Here is a 19,634-nt window from a genome sequence, read left to right on the forward strand (position 1 = left end):
CGCTGACCACATGAGATGGACTGAGAAGCTTGAGACTGAGCCACCTCTTCATGTTTATCCAGCAGCTCTAGGGGCAGCTTTGCAGCACCCCAGAACAGGGTCAGCAGACTTTTTCTGCCCAACACCAGCTTGTAGACAGTTTTGGCCCTATGAACTCTGATGTCTCTGTTACAGCTACTCATCTCTGTGGTTGCTGCACAAAAGCACCCTAGGCTGTATGGAAACTGTGTTCCAGTAGAAAAGTAAAGCAGGCAGAGAGGCAGGCCTGGCCCACGGGCCATGATCTGTAGACCCTTGGCCCACAAACACCCTTCATATCCACTGTGACTCACCCTCAGCAGACCGGCTGGCTCTATACCGGCCAGACACGGGAGGAGCCTCTTCACGGTCTGTCCCAGCATCAGAGAAGGACCTTAAAGAAGGTCCGTGCAGAAAGTAAATGGATAATAAGGCTCAGTGATAGTCTTGCTGAGGCACATGTGTTTTGCGATGGATGGAGTCAGAGGGCTTGAGGAGGACACATGCAGACGTGCTCTGGTTTGACTAAAAACAAAGAACAGAGCCCCGAGTTTGTGGGCAGCAGCGGGTGCGGGGCTGCAGAGGCTTCTAAGTCCCTTGGTCTACAGGCCGGTCCATTTTCATCTCACCAAAGACATGCCAGTTACCTCCCCAGGGAATGGAAAGCACTCGCACAAGGGATTCCCTGGACAGACATAAGTCCACCAGCTGGCGTATTAAACTAGAGTCAGCAGGATGCAACGCAGAAAGCAGCTTCCTTCTCTTGCATTGCCCCTCTCCTGGTGCTTTCATTCCCAGTGGGAATGAGAGTTCCGGAAGTTCCAGGACTTCTCTGTGCTTTCAGGGACATGAACATAGGCCGATGTGTTAGTGAGGGTTCTCCAGAGAAACAGAGTCCTGTGTGTGTGTGTGTGTGTGTAAGGTGGGGGGAGATATTTAATACAGGGATTGGCTTACACAGTTACAGTTGCAGAGGCCCGTCTGTCACCTGCAAGCTGGAGAACCAAGGAGGCCCTTGGCGTTACTCAGTCTGAGACCGAAAGCCCGAGAACCAGAAGCACCAAAGTCTGAGGGCAGGAGGAGAGGTGCATCCCAGCTCAGGCAGTGCGTGTGTCCTTCCTGTTGTTCTGTTCAGGCCTCGGTGGCCTGGGTAGTGCCCACTCAATCTAATGAAGGGGGTCTGGTCATTCACATGCTACTCTCTCCTAGCAACTCCTCACAGGCCCACCTGGAAATCAAGTTTTATCAACTGTCTGGGCAGCCTTTAGCCCAGTCAGCTCTACAATGTACAACCAACCACCACAGTACATCATTATATATGTATGTATGTGTATATGTGTGTATGTAACACTGAAATGTATATATGTGTATATGTTTATATATACATAAAGAACGGCAAACTAAGGAGATAATTTTTTCCTGTGGTGAGATCACTTTCCAGTTACTATGAAGAACATGCCAATACATTACACGATTGATATCCTCCAGCACAGGGCAGCTAACTCAGTAGGATACCCATGCCAACCAAGCCCTAGTATTTGGAAATGCTTCCTGGGCCTCTCGTAGGGCATCACATTGTGTGTTAGAGCTACATTTCCTAAAGGTGTGGGTGCTGAAGACCATATTCAAAATAACAATGACAGAAGTCCATGATCCGAAAGTGTGAGAAAGCCTGGGTTTAGCGCAGTTAAGCAGATTTCCTTTCTGCAGGGAGTCTCTGAGCCTTAGTACACTAAAGATGGCTTAGTCTCCCTCCAGAGAGAATAACTGGGGCTTCCCACTGCGGATAAAATGGAACTGTCTGTCACGAGACTGCGTCTGTTTGGGGAGTGGACGTTGAGATTCCTGGTGGTAGAATGTTCTGAGTATGTGTCACCCAGGCCATGTCCTGTTGAGGACAGCTCTGTATCGCTTTCCTGTGTGTGGACGCCCTGAATCGGGAGTGTTCACTATGAACTGCAGTTTGCAGCTTGATGCACGTAAGGACTCTTCATGATGCTGCACTGACTAGATATGCAAACGGATGAATTAGCTCCATTTCATTGGAATCCGGACAGTTGACATTCCTCAACAACGTCAAGTCTCGGCTAGTTCTGACGCCAGTGACATCTAGAACCAGCTTCACACTTACATATGTATTAGTAATTTTGAAAATCCTCTTTGAGTGGGTAATACTTTAATTTTGGCGTTTATATTTCATTCAGTCTTCTAATATCTTGAAATATTATTATTTCTCAAGGACATAAACAGCTTTCTGGTCTCTCTGCTGAGTTATGGGTGGAGAAAATGGAGATTAATTATTGATATTATTTGTATTTTATTCTTGTCTGCATATTGGGTGGTGTCTTCACGTTTTATCTATGTGTGGTGTGTTGGGAAGCACACTTCTGATCGTGGTCACCTACCAGACACTTCCCTTTCAGATCTAGGCTTCTCTCCAGCACAGGGAGTGTCCGCAGCACTCTGTAAACACGTCTGTCCTCTGACGTCCTGTGAGTCAGCTACTGGACACCTGCAGCCTTGGATGGCCCTGTAGTGCACGGCAACCTCTCAGTTAACGCTTGTTGCAGGTAAATTGGATGCTTATACTGGTGGAAGTTCCGCTTACGAGAGCTAGATTTTTTTGTTGTTGGATGTTTCTAGAAATGCAGTTCTACAGTTCAATTGAGTATAGCTGGGGATGAGTTTTCTGGTTTAGTATTTCTCAAACTTGGGTTATATACACATGCATTTAAAGAAAAATGAGTTCTCATGGACTCACAGTGTTGATTTAAATAGCTTATAGTATTATAAAAGTATATACAAGCTCTAATCCTAGGTATAAATACTTTATGCTTATAAATCCAGTAAAACAAGGACATGTATATTTATACATAAATATAAGATTTAAAACCAATAAAATTCAAATTAACATAACTTAATATGGCAAATTCAGTTTTGCTGTTAAGAAACTTCCATTCCAGATGTAAGTATGATTTAAGTTTGTCCACCAGAGCTGCTGTGTATGCCTCAAGTCTCCCACCGCTTTTCTGTATTTAAACTTCTTGAGCCTTTTAGTCCCTGGGTCGTTCCAGTATTGTCAGATGGTCTTGATCTTACCTGGTGGAAACAGCGTTTAGGCATTAAGTATACTACTGTAGTTGAAGCATTGTGCCTCAGCAATAGTTATTACCCCATTTGGGTGTCAAGTTCAGCACAGTGTATACTCAAAAACCCAGAAGCCATATTTAGTCATAGGTGCTTTGAGATGACCACATGAGACATTTTTATTATTAACACTGTCAACGAGATGAAATCAAAGTCTTCAAAATTCATACCGTTAAAATAATTTACTGAAAACACACACTAGTTTGAAAAATATTTTTGAAGTTGGAGGTCTTTGCATTCTTCCCAAGCACAGTTTTGCCAAAGCAGATTTTAGAGTGTAAAATCTTCAACTTAAAATAAGAGTAACAATTCATTTAGCCAGAGCACACTACTCCTTGGCCACGATAATTAATTGAGGTATTTCTGTGGTTGTTTTAATATATATTCAGCACTCACCAAGTCTGTCAACAAAGAATGATTTTATCGTGTTTCCATTGAATGACATTTTAAACAAATTTTCTAAATAATCAGTTTTTGCTTATCATCTAGGACAAAAAGCCAATTCTGTCGACCTTGCAAGGTGACTGTGAGTCAGATAAACATTAAATGAGATCATGTATGCAGAACACTTGGTACTCCACTCAGCGCCCAGTCAGGAGCCCAGCAGTCAGTTTCCCCGAATCTTCCACCATGAGTGTCACCACTCTCACCACCGCACCACTGGGTCCTTCTTCTTCAGTGACAGTTCCTTCCTGACCCTGCAGTGTTAACTTATCCCATGCCACTGCCTTTATTCTGTGAACTGTTGACACTAACAGGATCCTTTTCAAGAGATCCTCCTCTTACCAAGGGAGGAGAGAGCTCTGGGACCTGGGAGCTCGAGGTGGCCTCCATGCTGAAGAGCAAGTCCTTGAGGAAACCAACTCATTGCTCTAGGAGTGAGTACTCCTCTCCTTAGGGTTAAAAGCATTTCTTGTTGTTGCTAATGTATACTCAGAACTTGACAGAACTTGGCAGGGGAGACATTATGGATAAGTGCAAAGCATCATTCTGCATATCTCATTGAGCTCTCCTTATTTCAGTGCTTACAACACGGCAGGAAAAAAAGGAATAGCACACCCCAAATGGCCACCAGCCATCTTGGGGGATACGTTTGTGAGTAGACTCAACCTTCTGTGGACTCCCAGGCTGGTTTGAAGAGCGCAGAGCTGAAATTATATCTAGGTAGTGAAGTGAAGTGAAAGTCACTCAGTCATGTCTGACTCTTTGGGACCCTTGGACTGTAGTCCATGGGATTCTCAAGGCCAGAATACTGGAGTGGGTAGGCTTTCCCTTCTCCAGGGGATCTTCCCAAGCTAAGGATCAAACCCAGGTCTCCCACATTGCAGGCGGGTTCTTTTACCAGCTGAGCCACAAGGGTAGGGTTAGTCTTAAAATATGTCTTAGAGTCCACAGTCTAAGAGTTAACATGTTACTTAATGGGCAACACTGATGTCTTCCCTGCCAGTTTCAGAAACAAGGTGATGAAGACTTTCAGTGAAATGGGAAGATAAACCAAACACTGAAGATAAAGAATACATAGTCGAGGAAAGACACAGACGTGGGACCATGGAAGAAAGACTTCCCTGAATATATCCTTTTTTGTAGATTTGATTTTAGTACTCTGTGTATTTTTATACAAGACAGAATTAAACCAAAATCTAAAAAGCAGTCCAAAATACTGAAAATAAACAAAAAATAAGTGACCCTAGCTATATATGAGGGTGGTCACTAACTGGCAAATAAAATACTATTTTGAGTAACTTCAGCCCAATGATTTAACTATACAATGCCAATAGTGCTGCTTTGGATGAAAAGAATAGAAAGAGGTTTTGAACTCTTCAGTAATCATAGTATCAGTGATAATATTGGTATTTGTGAGAACTTTTATATAGTCACAGGTAATATCAATAATGTTAATGTCTTTAGAAACCAGAATCTTAGTGCAAAGAAAAAAGTTGATACAGGTTAAGAAACTAAAAACTTTATAAATTTGAATTATGTCACTATACTGTTTCGTTATTTTTATTGAAATACAATTGATCTAAAATGTAATATTATATCAATTTTGAGTGTACAGCATAGTGATATAGGATTATAGATTATACTTCATTAAAAACTATTTCAAATTAATGGCTATAGTTCCCTGTGCTGTACAATCTTTGTTGCTTATCTATTCTGTACTTAGAAGTTTGATTCTCTTAATCCCATACCTCTCTCTTCCCTCTGCCCCTTCACTCTTGCCACAGGTAAGCACTGGTTTTTTCCTCTGTATCTGAGACTCTGTTTCATCTTTTTTATTTTTAATTTAAATTTATTTATTTTAATTAGAGGCTAATTACTTTACAATATTGTATTGGTTTTGCCATACATCAACATGAATCCGCCACGGGTGTACACGTGTTCCCGATCCTATTTCTGTCTTGCTATATATACATTTGTTTGTTTTTAAATTGTCCCGCTATAAACTTTGGAATACATGTATCTTTTCAAGTTACAGTTTCATTTTCTCTGAATGTATGCTCAGGAATGGAATTGCTAGATCATATGGTAGTTCTATTTTCAGCTTTTTAAACAGCCTCCATACTGTTTTCCATATAGGCTACACCAGTTACATTCTCACCATAGAGTACAAGGATTCCCTTTTCTCCACATCCTCACCAACATTTGTCATCTGTAGACTTTTTAATGATAGCCATTCTGACAGATGTGACAGACAAAAAATTAAGGAATTTTAGGGTATCTGGTTTTACATTAAGGTGTTTAATCCATTTTGAACTTATTTTTTATATGGTGCAAGGAAATGTCCTAATCTCATTCTTATTCATGTAGCTGTCCGTCTTTCCCAGCACTACTTATTGAAGAGACTGCCTTTTCTCCGTTGTGCACTCTTGTCTCCTTCATCATGGTTAATTGATCGTAAGTTCATGAGTTTATTTCTGTGTTCTCTATTTTGTTCTGTTGATTTTTGTGTCTGCTTTTGTGCCAATATCATGCTCTTTTGATTACTGAAGCTTTGTAGTATAGTTCAAAGTCAGGGACAGTGATACTTCCAGCTTTGTTCTCCTTTTCTCAAGATTGCTTTGGCAATTCAGGATCTTTTGTGGCTCCATAACTTTTAGGATTATTTGTTCCAGTTCTGTGAAACATATCTAGGTATTTTTGATAGGGATTGCATTAGATCCCTAGATTGCTTTCAGTGGTATGGCCATTTTAGAAGTAACTAGTAAACACTCCAATCTAAGAGCATGGATGTCTTTCCATCCCTTTGTGTCATCTTCAGTTGCCTTCATTATCAGTGTTTTATAGTTTTGATAGTAGATGTTTTTAAGCTCTTTAGTAAACTTTATTACTGGGTATTTTACCCTTTTTGATGAGATTTTAAGTGAGATTTTTTTCTTTTTATTCATGATAGTTCATTATTAGTTTATAGAAGAGCAGCACATTTCTGTATGTTAGTCTTGTATCCACAACTTTGCTGAATTAACTAGTTTTAATAGCTTTGTTGATGGTGATCTGAGGTTTTCTATATATAACATTGTGTCATCTGAAAATAGTGACAGTTTTACTTCCTTTATCATTCAAATGCCTTTCATTTATTTATTATTTCTTTCCTGATTGCTGGGGCTAGGACTTCCAATACTGTATTAAATAGAAGTGGTGAGAGTCTGCATCCTTACCTTGTTCCTGAATTTAGAGGAAAGGCTTTCAACTTTTTACCTTAGAGTATGGTATTAGCTGTGGGCTTATCATAAATGGCCTTTACTATGTTGAGATATATTCCCTCTATACCAACTTTGATGAGAGGTTTTATCATGAATTGATGGTGAATTTTGCCAGATGACTTTTTTTGTATGGGTCTGTTGAGATGATCGTGTGGTTTTTATCCTTTTGTTGTTGTTGTTGTTAGTATAGTGTACCACATTGATTGATTTGTGAATATTGAACCATCTTTGCTTTCCTGGAATAAAGCCCACTCGATTGTGGTATATGATCCTTTTTATATATTATTGGATTCAGTTTGCTAATACTTTGTTGAGAATCTTTGCATCTATATTCATATTGGCCTATAATTTTCTTTTTTGTAGTGTTTTTGTCTGGTTTTGATATCAGGGTAATGGTGGCCTCATAGAATGAATTTGAGAGTGCTCTGTCCTCTTTAATTTTTTTGGAATAATTTGAAAAGGATACATGTTGGCTCTTCTTTATATGTTTGGGACCCTAATTATGATTCTAAATAATTTCCTGTTAAAAGGATCCAGCACTCCCTGGAGAAAATGCTGATTCCAGGTGTGGGACAGAAAACATATAAATGATCTTGATAACCAGCTTGTTGTTCCAAAAAGTGAGAACACTAGCAGAATCACGACAGAAAGGATCAGAAGCCAACTTTAAAGGATTCCCATATCCACACTGAGACAGTTAAGCATCAAAGAAGTAATAACTGTGGTTTATTGCAACACAGTGTTGCCAAAATCCATTAGGTTATGATGATCCTACAATTGAAAACAGAACCGAAATGAAAAATGAAAAGTATGTTTACTGCATGTTTGAGACTAAATGATTATTCTGAAAACTGGTAAATACAGGGCACAGAGCAGGCATTTGTCCCACTTAACCTGTGTGAATTCTGCCTCCGGGTGAAAAAGAAAAAAGGTGTTCAGCAAAGTTCTTTATAGTAGAAACTGAATCAACAGAGGAAAGAATCATAGAGTTACTGCTACTGCTAAGTCACTTCAGTCATGTCCGACTCTGTGTGACCCCACAGACGGCAGCCCACCAGGCTCCCCCGTCCCTGGGATTCTCCAGGCAAGAACACTGGAGTGGGTTGCCATTTCCTTCTCCAATGCATGAAAGTGAAAAGTGAAAGTGAAGTCGCTCAGTCGTGTCCGACTCTTAGCGACCCCATGGACTGCAGCCTACCAGGCTCCTCCATCCATGGGATTTTCCAGGCAAGAGTACTGGAGTGGGGTGCCATTGCCTTCTCCTGCTGCTGCTGCTGCTGCTGCGTAAGTCGCTCCAGTCGTGTCCGACTCTGTGCGACCCCATGGACTGCAGCCCACCAGGCTTCTCCGTCCATGGGATTCTCCAGGCAAGAACACTGGAGTGGGTTGCCATCATAGAGCTAGAATATCACAATTTTGCAATTCCTAATGACACGAAAATCAAGGTGATCATCATTAATGCTGCCAAAACCATTGGGTGAAGAACTGAAAGAGAGCTTGATAAGCTGTGCTGAGGGCTCGGCCATCCTCACACCAAAGAGAAACAACCAGAATCCTGGACATTGCCTGCGGTACACTCCACCCACAGACAACTCCCGTCCTCAGACCAACCTCAGTCTAATTAATCCTCTGCATCAGTGCTGCTCAGTAGAAGTGTAATGAGAGCCAGGTTAGAATTTTGTATTTTTTAGTAAACACGTTTAAAAGATAAGAAATAGGAAACAACTAATTTTAACAGTATATGTTATTAAACTCAGTGTATCCAAAATATCATAATTTCATAATATTATCAATGTAAAAAATGTTGATAAGAGTTTTAAAATTTTTTTCTACTCTGCCTTTGAAATGCTGTGTATATTTTACACTTGCAAGTCTGTGTTACTTTTGTGGCTGAATTTTCATTGGAAAAACTTTATCTGTATTTAGATTTTACAAAATTTACAGTTAAAATGTAGGCTCACTTTCCAAGCTGTTCCAATCATACTTGAAATCTTTCCAGCAGCAAGAGTATCAGTTTTTAAATTGACATTAATTTAAATAAATTAAAGGTTGGTTTCCTTAGTCACAGGAGCCACATTTGAAATGCTCAATAGCGACATGAGCTCGTGGCCACTCTGTTGGACAGCACAGATGTAGATCTGTGTCCCAGACCTACAGGGACACACAAGGGGCAGGGGCCAAGAGTCAGACAACAGAACAGGTATGCGGTCGCCAAGATCCAGACTGGGGCAAACTCTGCAGGGGAAGGAATCTGGCTAATTGCAAGTTACAAAAATAAAAGGCGAGAGAATCTCAGGCTAAGCAGATTTAAAAGACTTGTCAACCAAACGTAGTGCTTAGAATGGGTTTGGATCCAGATTTAAACAAGCCAACCAAATATATACATATGTCTGTGTACACACAGACTTAAAATCAGGTAATTTGAATTGCATATTTATATGTACATATTTACTTTTAATAGAATTGAGAGAGAGAGAAAAAAAAAAGAATTGAGTTATTGCTAATTATTGTTATTGATCATGAGATTGTGGCTGTATTTTATCTTATTTATTTTAAAGTTAATTCTTTATTTTTGGCTGCACTGACGTTTCTCTAGCTGTGGCAAGCAGGGGCTACTCTGTGGTTGTGCGGGCTTCTCATTGCAGTGGCTTCTCTTGTTGCAGAGCAGGCCACTTTAGGCATGCGGGCTCCAGTAATTGCAGCTCACAGGCCATGTTGCCTCACAGCATGTGGAATCTTCCCAGACCAGGGTTCGAACCCATGTTCCCTGCATTTGGCAGGCAAATTCTTAGCCACTGGACCACCAGGGAAGTCCCCAGTTCTATTTTAAGAGAGGGCCTACTTGCCAGAGACACAGACTATTTACAGATGAAATGGTAGAAAGTTTGAGATTTCCCTCAAAATAATCCTGTGGAAAGGACAAAGACTGAGTGGGACTTTTAGGCGTAACATGTCTGCACATGTTCATAATTACTGAAATTAGGTGATGGGGATGTGGGGGTCTAATATAAAAATTGACAGCATATTAAGTGATGTCAAGAATGCTGACAGTTTAGTCAATATAATAATGGTATGCGATGACAGTTTTTAAAAATATTATCCCTGATTAATCTGAAATCATATGAAGTCTTAGATTTGGCTTTAAATATTCCAGAAAAGGTATTGAGGTTGCAGCAGACAGGAAGGAGGGAGACACAGAATCCATGAGCCTGTGCGGGAGGCTCTAATCGCTGTCTCCACGATCCCCACTCAGATGTCACCGGCCTCCCCAGCAAGCCTGGGGCCACGTTCCAACATTCCAAGGAGACAACTTGCATCACTGTGGGTACAGGACTTGAGATGAACATGTTCATGGCCAGCTCAGCGACTGAATGAGATTGAGTCCTTGGCACCCCTCAGCAGCAGTCAAAGCTCAGTGCTCTGTTTTCCTGGTTTGGTTTTGTTTTCTGAAAATCTGAACAGACTCTGCCTGTGTGTCCTTCACTGATCCGGGCCAAGTCATCCTGAGGATGGACCAAGAAGAATGGTTTGAAAAGTTTCCTCTCCCACTTTAATCCTCTGTAAAAGGCCACACCTGGATTTGTTTATTGTTATTATGTGTGGAGATCATTAAATCCGAGTAGATTAATGCTGATTATGGCCTGGGTTGTTCCAGAAATCTTGACCTCAACTAGGACTTCACCTGCCATCCATTTGAATTACTCCCACTTGTGTCAGCACTATTTTAAGGGGATCAATGAAGGCTTATGAAGAAAAAAAGCCTTGTCATCTACTCCCAAATGAGCTCAATTAAGATGGTGGAGCCAATTCTGACACTTTTTATATAGCGTCACTTCTTATGCTGGCGTTGATTAGGACAGAAAGGTGTGCCCTCCCTAGTGAGCTCAGTAGATATGTCTCAACAAACAGACACAAATTCTTACACAATTTTCTTACAAAAACGTGAGCAGGCCCCCGCTCGGGACAAGAGTAGAAATATTAAGCTAGAAGAAGTCGCTATATAAACGCAGGTCTCTGTTTCTATGTAAACCTGAGAGAAGCCTGTCTGGTCCTCCTTCCTGTCCGTTGTCCACTGGGGCTGTCCCTCTGGATGGATGTCGGGGGAGCAGCCCAGCTCCTGGACCCTGTACATTTGCATTTCCTGACCTCCCTTCTTTGTTCCTGAAACTCCCCTTGCAGGCAGTGCCCTCTGGAAGGCAGTGGAGTTGAGAGGGCACAGAGTCAGTTAAAGGCATTTTGCTGTGACCCCAGCACTCGCATGATGTACAGGCCACTCTGTCCCCGGAACTCTGAGACCGTAGCCGGCGGTGGGCTCTCTGCTCTCATGCAGCCGATGCTCTGCCAGCCTCCCTCGATACCCACCCGCTTTGACAATACTTGGTCCTGCTTCTCCCTTCCTGATGTGCTCTGAGTCTTTGCAGGTCAGAGGGCTAGTCTGTGAAGCTAATTCAGCTCAGGACACAGGAAGCCAGCAATAGACTTCTATATGTTTGAATAATTTCTCATTAACATTACCTCAGTGGATAATTTAGACATTGTAGTAGGACACTGGGGGAGAGAACTGCGAGCAGAGGGGTCTTTCAGAAGTCTACCTAGATGTACCATTTTGGGTGGAATCCAACTTACTGTAAAGCAGGCCGTGTGCCAAAAGGTGCACAGAGGACTGTGGTAGAAGGAGCTTACGTTTAGAGCACAGTCTCCTTTCCTGCAGGGCTTCCCTTGTGGCTCAGCTGGTAAAGAATCCGCCAGCAATGCGGGAGACCTGGGCTCGATCCCTGGGTTGGGAAGATCCCCTGGAGAAGGAACAGCTACCCACTCCAGTATTCTGGCCTGGAGAATTCCATGGACTGTACAGTCCATGAGGTCGCAAAGAGTCGGACATGACTAAGCCACCTTCACTTTTACTTTCTTTCTCTCCTTTCCTGCTCTCAGCACTTTGTATCTGGGTGAGCTGCTTGAGGGCAAGCAAGGCTTGGACAGAACCACTCGATGGACCGTCTGTATTTTCATTCCCTTCCTACCATGATGGTCAGCCTTGGGGACAGGTGGATGGAGGGTATGACAGGCAGTGGTCCAGGACTAGAGAGCGGACACTGGTAGCATCCTGAGTGTCCACCTCACTCTGCTCCCTCGTGGCAGCCATTGAGCCTCCTTCAGAATTTGGTCCAGGGTGAGGCAGATCTTTCCTACTTGCAGCACGCAGGGTCTTCCCTGACATGCCCTCCAAGCAGCCACTCACTTTATGTGGCACCACTGTGGACCTGGAGTACGGATGGCACCTTCTCTGCTCATCGTTTCGGCAGCCTCTGCAGATACCAGTACCCCTGCACCCACCGACCTCGTCACGTTTTCCTGTATAATCCCTAGTTTGCCTTATCTGTTTAGAACCTGGGATCCTTTCCAGTGAGTGGAAGGATGATGTGGTGTCCACACTGTCACAGTTCCTGGTGCCATCTGTACATCACACACATGAAATAAAACAGGGGTTCACAATGCTCGGTGCTCTGAAGAGAAGGAAGGAGTCTGCTGTTGAAGCGTGAACTGTGAAGAGTTCATCCACCAGCACATTCTCTAGAGAATAACAGCGGTTGGGTACAGTGCCAGGGCACCTCCGATCAGTGTGGGCCGCGGTCTGCCCAGCCAGAGCAGAGGGCTTGCCTCCCTCTGGTTCCTGGGCAGACGTTTGCCTCACCACGCCTTGTGTGTGCTTCCCATCTGTGAAACTCCCTGAACGAAGGAAGCAGACGCCCCCACACTTCAGTCTTGAATAGCAGTGTTACTTTATGTAGGGGAGGAGACGAGCTCTTCCATGTAGGCAAAATCAGTCATGCACGGTGGGTCCTGGGCCAGCATGCAGGCGAGAGCAGTGCCACCAACAGGAGGGTCTTGGCGATGGTGCCAGTGGTGGCAGCTGGCCCTGCCTTGTCACTCCTGGGCCCTCAGGGCAGCAGTGAGGTTCTCTGCGGTGCCTCCCATAAATGCAAATACATCTCATTCATGTGAGACTGTGGCTGCTATCTTCAGAATTAGGCTGTTAGCCCATGTGGGAAAAAATTTGAAGACATTATGAATGTTTTTGCATAACTTCTTCCTGGAATCGCCATCCTTCTAAGTCTGTGTGTTCAGAAACAATGGGGACATTTTTAGGATGCCTGCAGCACCCAGACAGCCAAGCTCCCTGGTGGAATTATAATAACCAAGTTGGCCCCCATGTCCAGCCACAAATGCAGAGCAGCACAACCACATAGGGTCATGGTCCCAGAGAAGTGAATTTGGAAACTGAGATCATGAGAGTCTGGAACAGCAGACGCTCCTTCACAGGCCTCCTTCCAGATGGAGTGACCCCTCCGATAGTTGCAGCATTGCTCTCCAAGACCTGGCTGGCCCGTTAGGCCCCGTGGCACCTGAGCAAGGCCTCAACTGCTGCTGGACCCACACTGGCTCCCGACTTGTCCCAGTTGCCGGCGTGAGAAGAGTCTCATGGAGTTACTCAGACACTCTCACCAGCTGATTTTATATGACCCTCATGTCAGTGTGCGAAGAGCTGAAGCGGGTGGCCTCAGAGCTGCTCCCCAACATGGGAAACACACCCAAGTGGAGCCGACTTCAATCATGTCCGTCTCTAATGAAGCAAAAACACAGGGAAATTACCTTTGCATACACAGACGTTGCTTCCTTCTCTGGGTTTCCATTCACTTTCACATCAGCTATGGGCAACCACAGTGAGAGTCCACATCTGGGCAGGTTGGTCACCAGTCATCAGCCAGAGTACTCACAGCTCACTTCAGGCTGTGCCATATGCAGGCACAGGTCAGCAGGTGGGGGCTGGCCTGGGACTCTGCATCTCTCACCTGCTCTGGGAGAGGTAGGTGCTGCTGCAGCTCTCATGGAGGAGCCAGGCTCACTGGGGTCCGGGTCCATCTGCAGCCTCCCTGGACCTGTGCCCAGGAGGCAGAGTGGTCAGGGAAGACAGTTGGACCCTAACCCACATGGCTGCAGCAGGTACCAGCAGTCACTGGTTCACATGTCCTCGTCAGCCAGGTGGCCAATGATAAATGCAGCCAGGTGGCCAATGATAAATGCAGGAGCTGAGTGCTCAGGTTAGGGTGATCTCCACAGAAAGCCCCCAACCAGACAGAAGGGGGACCCTGAGCAGAGGACTCCGGTCAGTGGGCCACAGCCAGCACCCCTCAGCAGGCCCAGCCTCTTACTTAGCTTTCATCTTTTATCCCTTCAGGTGGTTCAGTGGCATTGAAGAGACGCTCATTCATTTTTCTTTTCTTTCTTTTTTAAAACATTTTTGGGTGGGATTTATGTGCACAGTCTCCTTAGTTTGGAAATTCTGAGAATGATCTTATTTTTTTCAGATTCCACATCTCCATGTAATACATCTGTTACAGTCCAGTCTAATGGCTCTAACCATGGCAGTGATGACAAAAAATACCAGTAATGGAACTTGGTGAGATACAGCATATCAGAGGTACCAGCTGCTTTTTCTCGATTTTTCTGTTTTAATCCTCATACTACTCTAGGAGGATTTAGCACTAGTCCTACTCTGCATTCCAGGACAGAGTCCAAACCAAACATGGCATTTTCTGAGAATCTTGGATTTCTCATCCCATGGACCAAATAAGTAGGCTGACATTTTAAAATAGGTTTAGGCCCAAACTGTTTGAGTTGCACAATAAATGAGAATGCAGTGTTCAGGGTTCTGGCAACTTGGAAGCCCTTTGCTACAGGCAAGTACAGAGAAGGCGATGTGGCCACAGTAGGGTTCATCCTCCCCACAGATGGTAGTTTGGAAGTTCCTTTGGTGGGTCTGACTGGGCTGACCGGCCGCACAGAGGGAGGGGTCCTCTGTCCGCTGTAGCGTGGTGAAGCTGCACAGAGTAGGGGATTGGATCTGGATCTGAACTAGTAAACAGAACTAGTTTTGTTTACTAGGACTGACGCTAAAGCTGAAACTCCAATACTTTGGCCTCCTGACGTGAAAAACTGACTCACTGGAAAAGACCCTGATGCTGGGAAGACTGAAGGCAGGAGGAGAAGGGGACGACAGAGGATGAGATGGTTGGATGGCATCACCGACTCATTGGACATGAATTTGAATAAACTCCGGGAGTTGGTGATGGACAAGGAAGCCTGGCGTGCTGAGGTCCATGGGATCACAAAGAGTCGGACACAACTGAGCAACTGAACTAAACAGAGCGCTCCTCTGTCTGCTGAGGCGTGGTGAAGCTGCCCCGGGGAACTTGGATCCGGATCTGAAGTAGTAAACAGAGCGCTCTGGACTCCTGTGTCCCCATGGGCCTCGTGTCCGTCTGGGTCCAGGTTATCTCTCCTTGCCATTCCCCTTCTGCTAGCACCCTGTGTTTGCCTGGAATGTTGTTATGTATGTGAGCCCCATGGGAGAGCTGCTCTAATCACTCCAACCGCCAGCCTCAGGCTGCTCTTCTGACCTGGTAGAGACAAACAGGGCACCTGAGTTCTTCTTTGCAGGGGTCAGGCAGTGTGCTGGGATGGAGATTAGCTTCTTACCATGTCTACCCCTGTGATACCCAGTGGTCATGCATGGCTATTTAAATTTAAACTAAAAAAAAAAAAATCAAAGTAGGTTAAATTCGTTAGCTCTGTTGCATTAGTAGTATTTCACATTGTGTTAGTACTTAAAGTTATTGTTTTATTCATTAAACACAAAACTGTGAAACGGACAGTTTTAATCTGTGAAACTGACTGCTGAGACTAGCTACTATCACCTGGTTGGAATTCTGGTTACCTTTTCTAGCTAGGGGATGGAAAAATAAAGCAACACAGTTTTCTTACCTCCATTACCCCAAAGTACAAAAAGCAGCAAGCAAGATATTAATGTTTGTGGTTTTCTTTTTAAAGATCAAAATCCCTGTAAAAGGAATATGCACAATAAAATGTTTAAACCCTATTTTCATTAGTTTCTCAGGTGACTAAATAGAAAAATTACTGTAGCAACTTAGGTTTATAGAAAAGAAATCAAAATAGAGCAACCTCTCATGCAGTTACACAGAACGTATTAGAAGGCTGTTAATTTTACTCCAGTTAGAGATTCTGAATGAAGTTTACAATATATAAGCATTGATGAATTACTGAAAACAAGTCTGAAATGTAATGATTTCTCCATACTTGCCTAAGCATGGACTAAAGCCCCTGCCTGCACCCAGTAGGAGTAGGGGGAAATGTACCAGTCAATGTGGATAGCACAGGTGGCCAGTGGCTTGTGTGCAGGACAGCACAGATAGTTGCACTGGGCTGGACGTGTGAAGCAGCCATGGGGAAACACAAATTTCCAAAGAAGATAAAGAAAAAAAGAAAAATAGGAGTACATGATGAAAGAGAGCCAGACCTACTAGATCTACAGGAAATAGAATCCTGCAATACTGGTAGAAGAGTAAATATTTTAATCACTGGAAAAGATTAGCTTTCCCAGAAGCAAATACTGATAGAGAAACTTAATGATGACAAGGAAGGTGATGTTAAAATGATGTTCAAATGATGTTGAAAAACGTGTAGACTCGGGGGAAAGTCAGTGAAGATCCTTAATTCACACCTTACATAAAAATAAGTTGACGAAGAGTTAATGAAATTTGTAGAAAGCCGTAACACTAAAAATAGCAATTTTTAAAAATTGAGGAACATTTAATCATGGCAAGAGGAAAAGGGGACTTTCCAGGGAAGACCGTCAATGGACGACACTCAAAGCAGGATCCGAACGGATCCTCGACTGTTCAGGGTCAGCAGCCGCATTGTGGCCTCCCCGCTGGTGCCTGCTTCCGTGGGTTCTGGTCCTGGCTGGTCCCACGGCTTCCGCAGCCCAGCCCCACAGCACTCCTGGCTCACAGGCGCAGTCCACGTGCCCTCCTTGCTCTCATACACTTGGGTGTGTGCGCCAAGCAGTATTCATTGTGAAATAACTAAGGTATATAAGAAACTAGGGAACGATGTACCTCAAGGATTACAAGCAGGCTGTTCCCAATAGGAAAATAGCCAGAGGGTTCCTCATAGAACAAGAAAAGCTAGGACTGAAAAGCGAAGGGGAATTCCTCAGCCTCTGTAGTAACAAGAAAAAATTCACACCCTTAAAACATTGAGGTATTACTTTTTGCCTGACGAATTTACAACCTTTTTCTTTTCTTTTATTTCTTTTAATAAAATCCTCATTTCTGCTAGAATTCTTGGCAGACGATCTCATTCGCTCCTGGTCAGAGTCTGTATTGGCATAGAATTCCCAGAAAGAGTTTCTCAATTGGTAACATTGAAACTTAAAACTGGTAAGTCTATTCCTAGAAATGTATCTTTACTTATCCAGAATGATCTATGTGCAATGAGGTTCCCTCTAGTTACACAGAACTTTTGACATCAGAAATAGTCAAGACTCAGACCAAGACTAAATAATTTAGGTACATTATTAAGATAAAGTATTATGTAGTCACTAAACATAATAGTTTTGAGGAATTTTAAATCACTTGGAAATACTGGGTGAAAGCAGTATATCACATTGCATAGGCAGGCTGCTCACCTTGATGTGTATTAAATGCTTATTTGACTTTACAGAGGTTCACTCACGTCGCCATAGCAATGAAGAGGGTACGCAGTCCACCCTCAGAATAACCATCACACTACCACTAAGTTTGGTCAACACAATTCAGTTCAGCTCTTTGCAATCTCATGGACAGCAGCATGCCAGGCCTCTCTGTCCAACACCAACTCCCAGAGCTTTCTTGTACTCATGTCCATCAAGTGGGTGATGCCATCCAACCATCTTATCCTCTGTCGTCCCCTTCTCCCCCTGCCTACAATCTTTCCCAGCATCAAGGTCTTTTCAAGTGAGTCAGTTCTTCACATCCAGTGGCCAAAGTATTGGAGTTTCAGCTTCAGCATTAGTCCTTCCAATGAATATTCAGGACGAATTTCCTAAATAAGTCTTATTTCCTTCTATGTATTTTGTTCATATTTTCCAATCTTTTTCAAAGGACCAGTCACCATTTCTCTCACAAATGTCAATACAGAGATTTGTACAAAGTAGTTTCAGGGATGGAGTGACTGAGACCTATGACAGTCCCCACAGTCGCATCCTGCTTCTCCATAGGAGTGAGAGAGAGCAGAGAGGCTGAAGTGTGCAGTCTCCACTGAGTAGGAGGCAAGCCGTACACGCTGACTGTGGCCGGAGAGAAGGCCCTCCGAGAGGAGGGGTCTCCCGTGTGAGGCATTTGTGGAGATTTTCATTCAGAGGCAGAGGTCAGTTAGAAAAAAATAAAATGAGTATAATTAATTCAAGATAGTAACTCACACAACAAACCTTCATCTAACACCTTTTCTACATTTGAAGTATCACATGAGATGTCAAGTCTGCTCAGCCACGCATCCTTGATTCAAGATAAGCCAGGGTGCAGATGGAGGTTTTGGAAAACCTGGTTTGTTCAGCTAGTGTTAGCCCAGGACCCAGAGAGGGTAAGGCTCACCAGCTCCTGACCAGTCAAGGAGAATGTGGCGACACACCAGACACAGAATGATTAGAGTGGGTCCTGGGTGAGACCTCGTATGTGCCCAATCCCTTGGTGCAAGCTGAGAGAGAAGCAATAAAACAACCTGCAAACTGCTCACATCTGGTAGATCCATACATGAGCACAGACACATGAAGTTCCAATGACAGGATGAGACTGTGTGGCTCAGAGGGGTCAGTCCCGTCTCTCAACTGAATCCTCCTTCCCAGAGATTTGGAAAGGAATACACATCTGCCCGCACTGCTGGGAGCTGAGCTGAGTGCCCCCCAAGCTCACATGTTGAGGATCTGACACCCAGGGGCTCAGAATGCAACTGTATCTTGAGATAGGGGTCTTTCCCAGGTGGCGCTAATGGTTAAGAATCCACCTGCCAAAGTAGGAGACACAAGAGTCACAGGTTCGACCCCTGGATCAGGAAGATCTCCTGGAGAAGGAAATGGCAATCCACTCCAGTATTCTTGCCTGGGAAATCCCATGGACAGAGGAGCCTGGCAGGCTGCAGTCCACGGGGTCACAAAGAGTCATACACGACTAAGCGTGCACACATACAAACAGGTCATTAAGTTAAATTCATGGGGTGGGCCCTTTAGGACTGCTGTCCTTGTAAGAAGAGATGGGGACACAAGCCAGAGAGAGGATTGTGGAGGACACACGTGGTGTCCACTTGCCCAGGAGAGAGGCCTCAGGAGGAATCAGCCCTGTGATATGGTGATCTCAGCCTCCAGCCTGCAGGACTGGGGGGAAGTTGGTTTCTCTGTTTGACCACCCTTGTCTGGGGCACATTGTTATGGCCATCCTAGGAGTCAGCTTGTCATTTAGCACTGCTCTTCAAATGGAGGTCCACTCTGATTCCACAAACCCTCTTTCCTTTTGTGCCGTCATTGCCAATAAGACACCTCCGACATCTGACTTAACCCTGGACCCGGAAGGTCAAGTGTGTGGTTTTCCTGTTTGTGTATGAGCTTCGTGTCTATTTTGTGTGTCCAAAACAGAAAGACCGTGGCATAGCAATTTGATTTCTCCTCTCTCTCCATGGTCCATTTCAGATTCCACACCACTGAATTTAAGAGACTGAGCCCAGGTCTGGGTACTGTGGTCTCTGTGGTCTCTCCACAGCTGGTGGGCCCTGGGTCAGTGACCTCTTGACCAGCTGTCTCTGTCAGAGTCTGACTGTTTACTGGGAAACAGACTACAGTATGTCAGAGGATGTGGATATCCTCTGACTTGAGTT

Source organism: Bos mutus, chromosome 13 (genome assembly GCF_027580195.1).
Source record: "Bos mutus isolate GX-2022 chromosome 13, NWIPB_WYAK_1.1, whole genome shotgun sequence".
NCBI lineage: Eukaryota > Metazoa > Chordata > Mammalia > Artiodactyla > Bovidae > Bos > Bos mutus.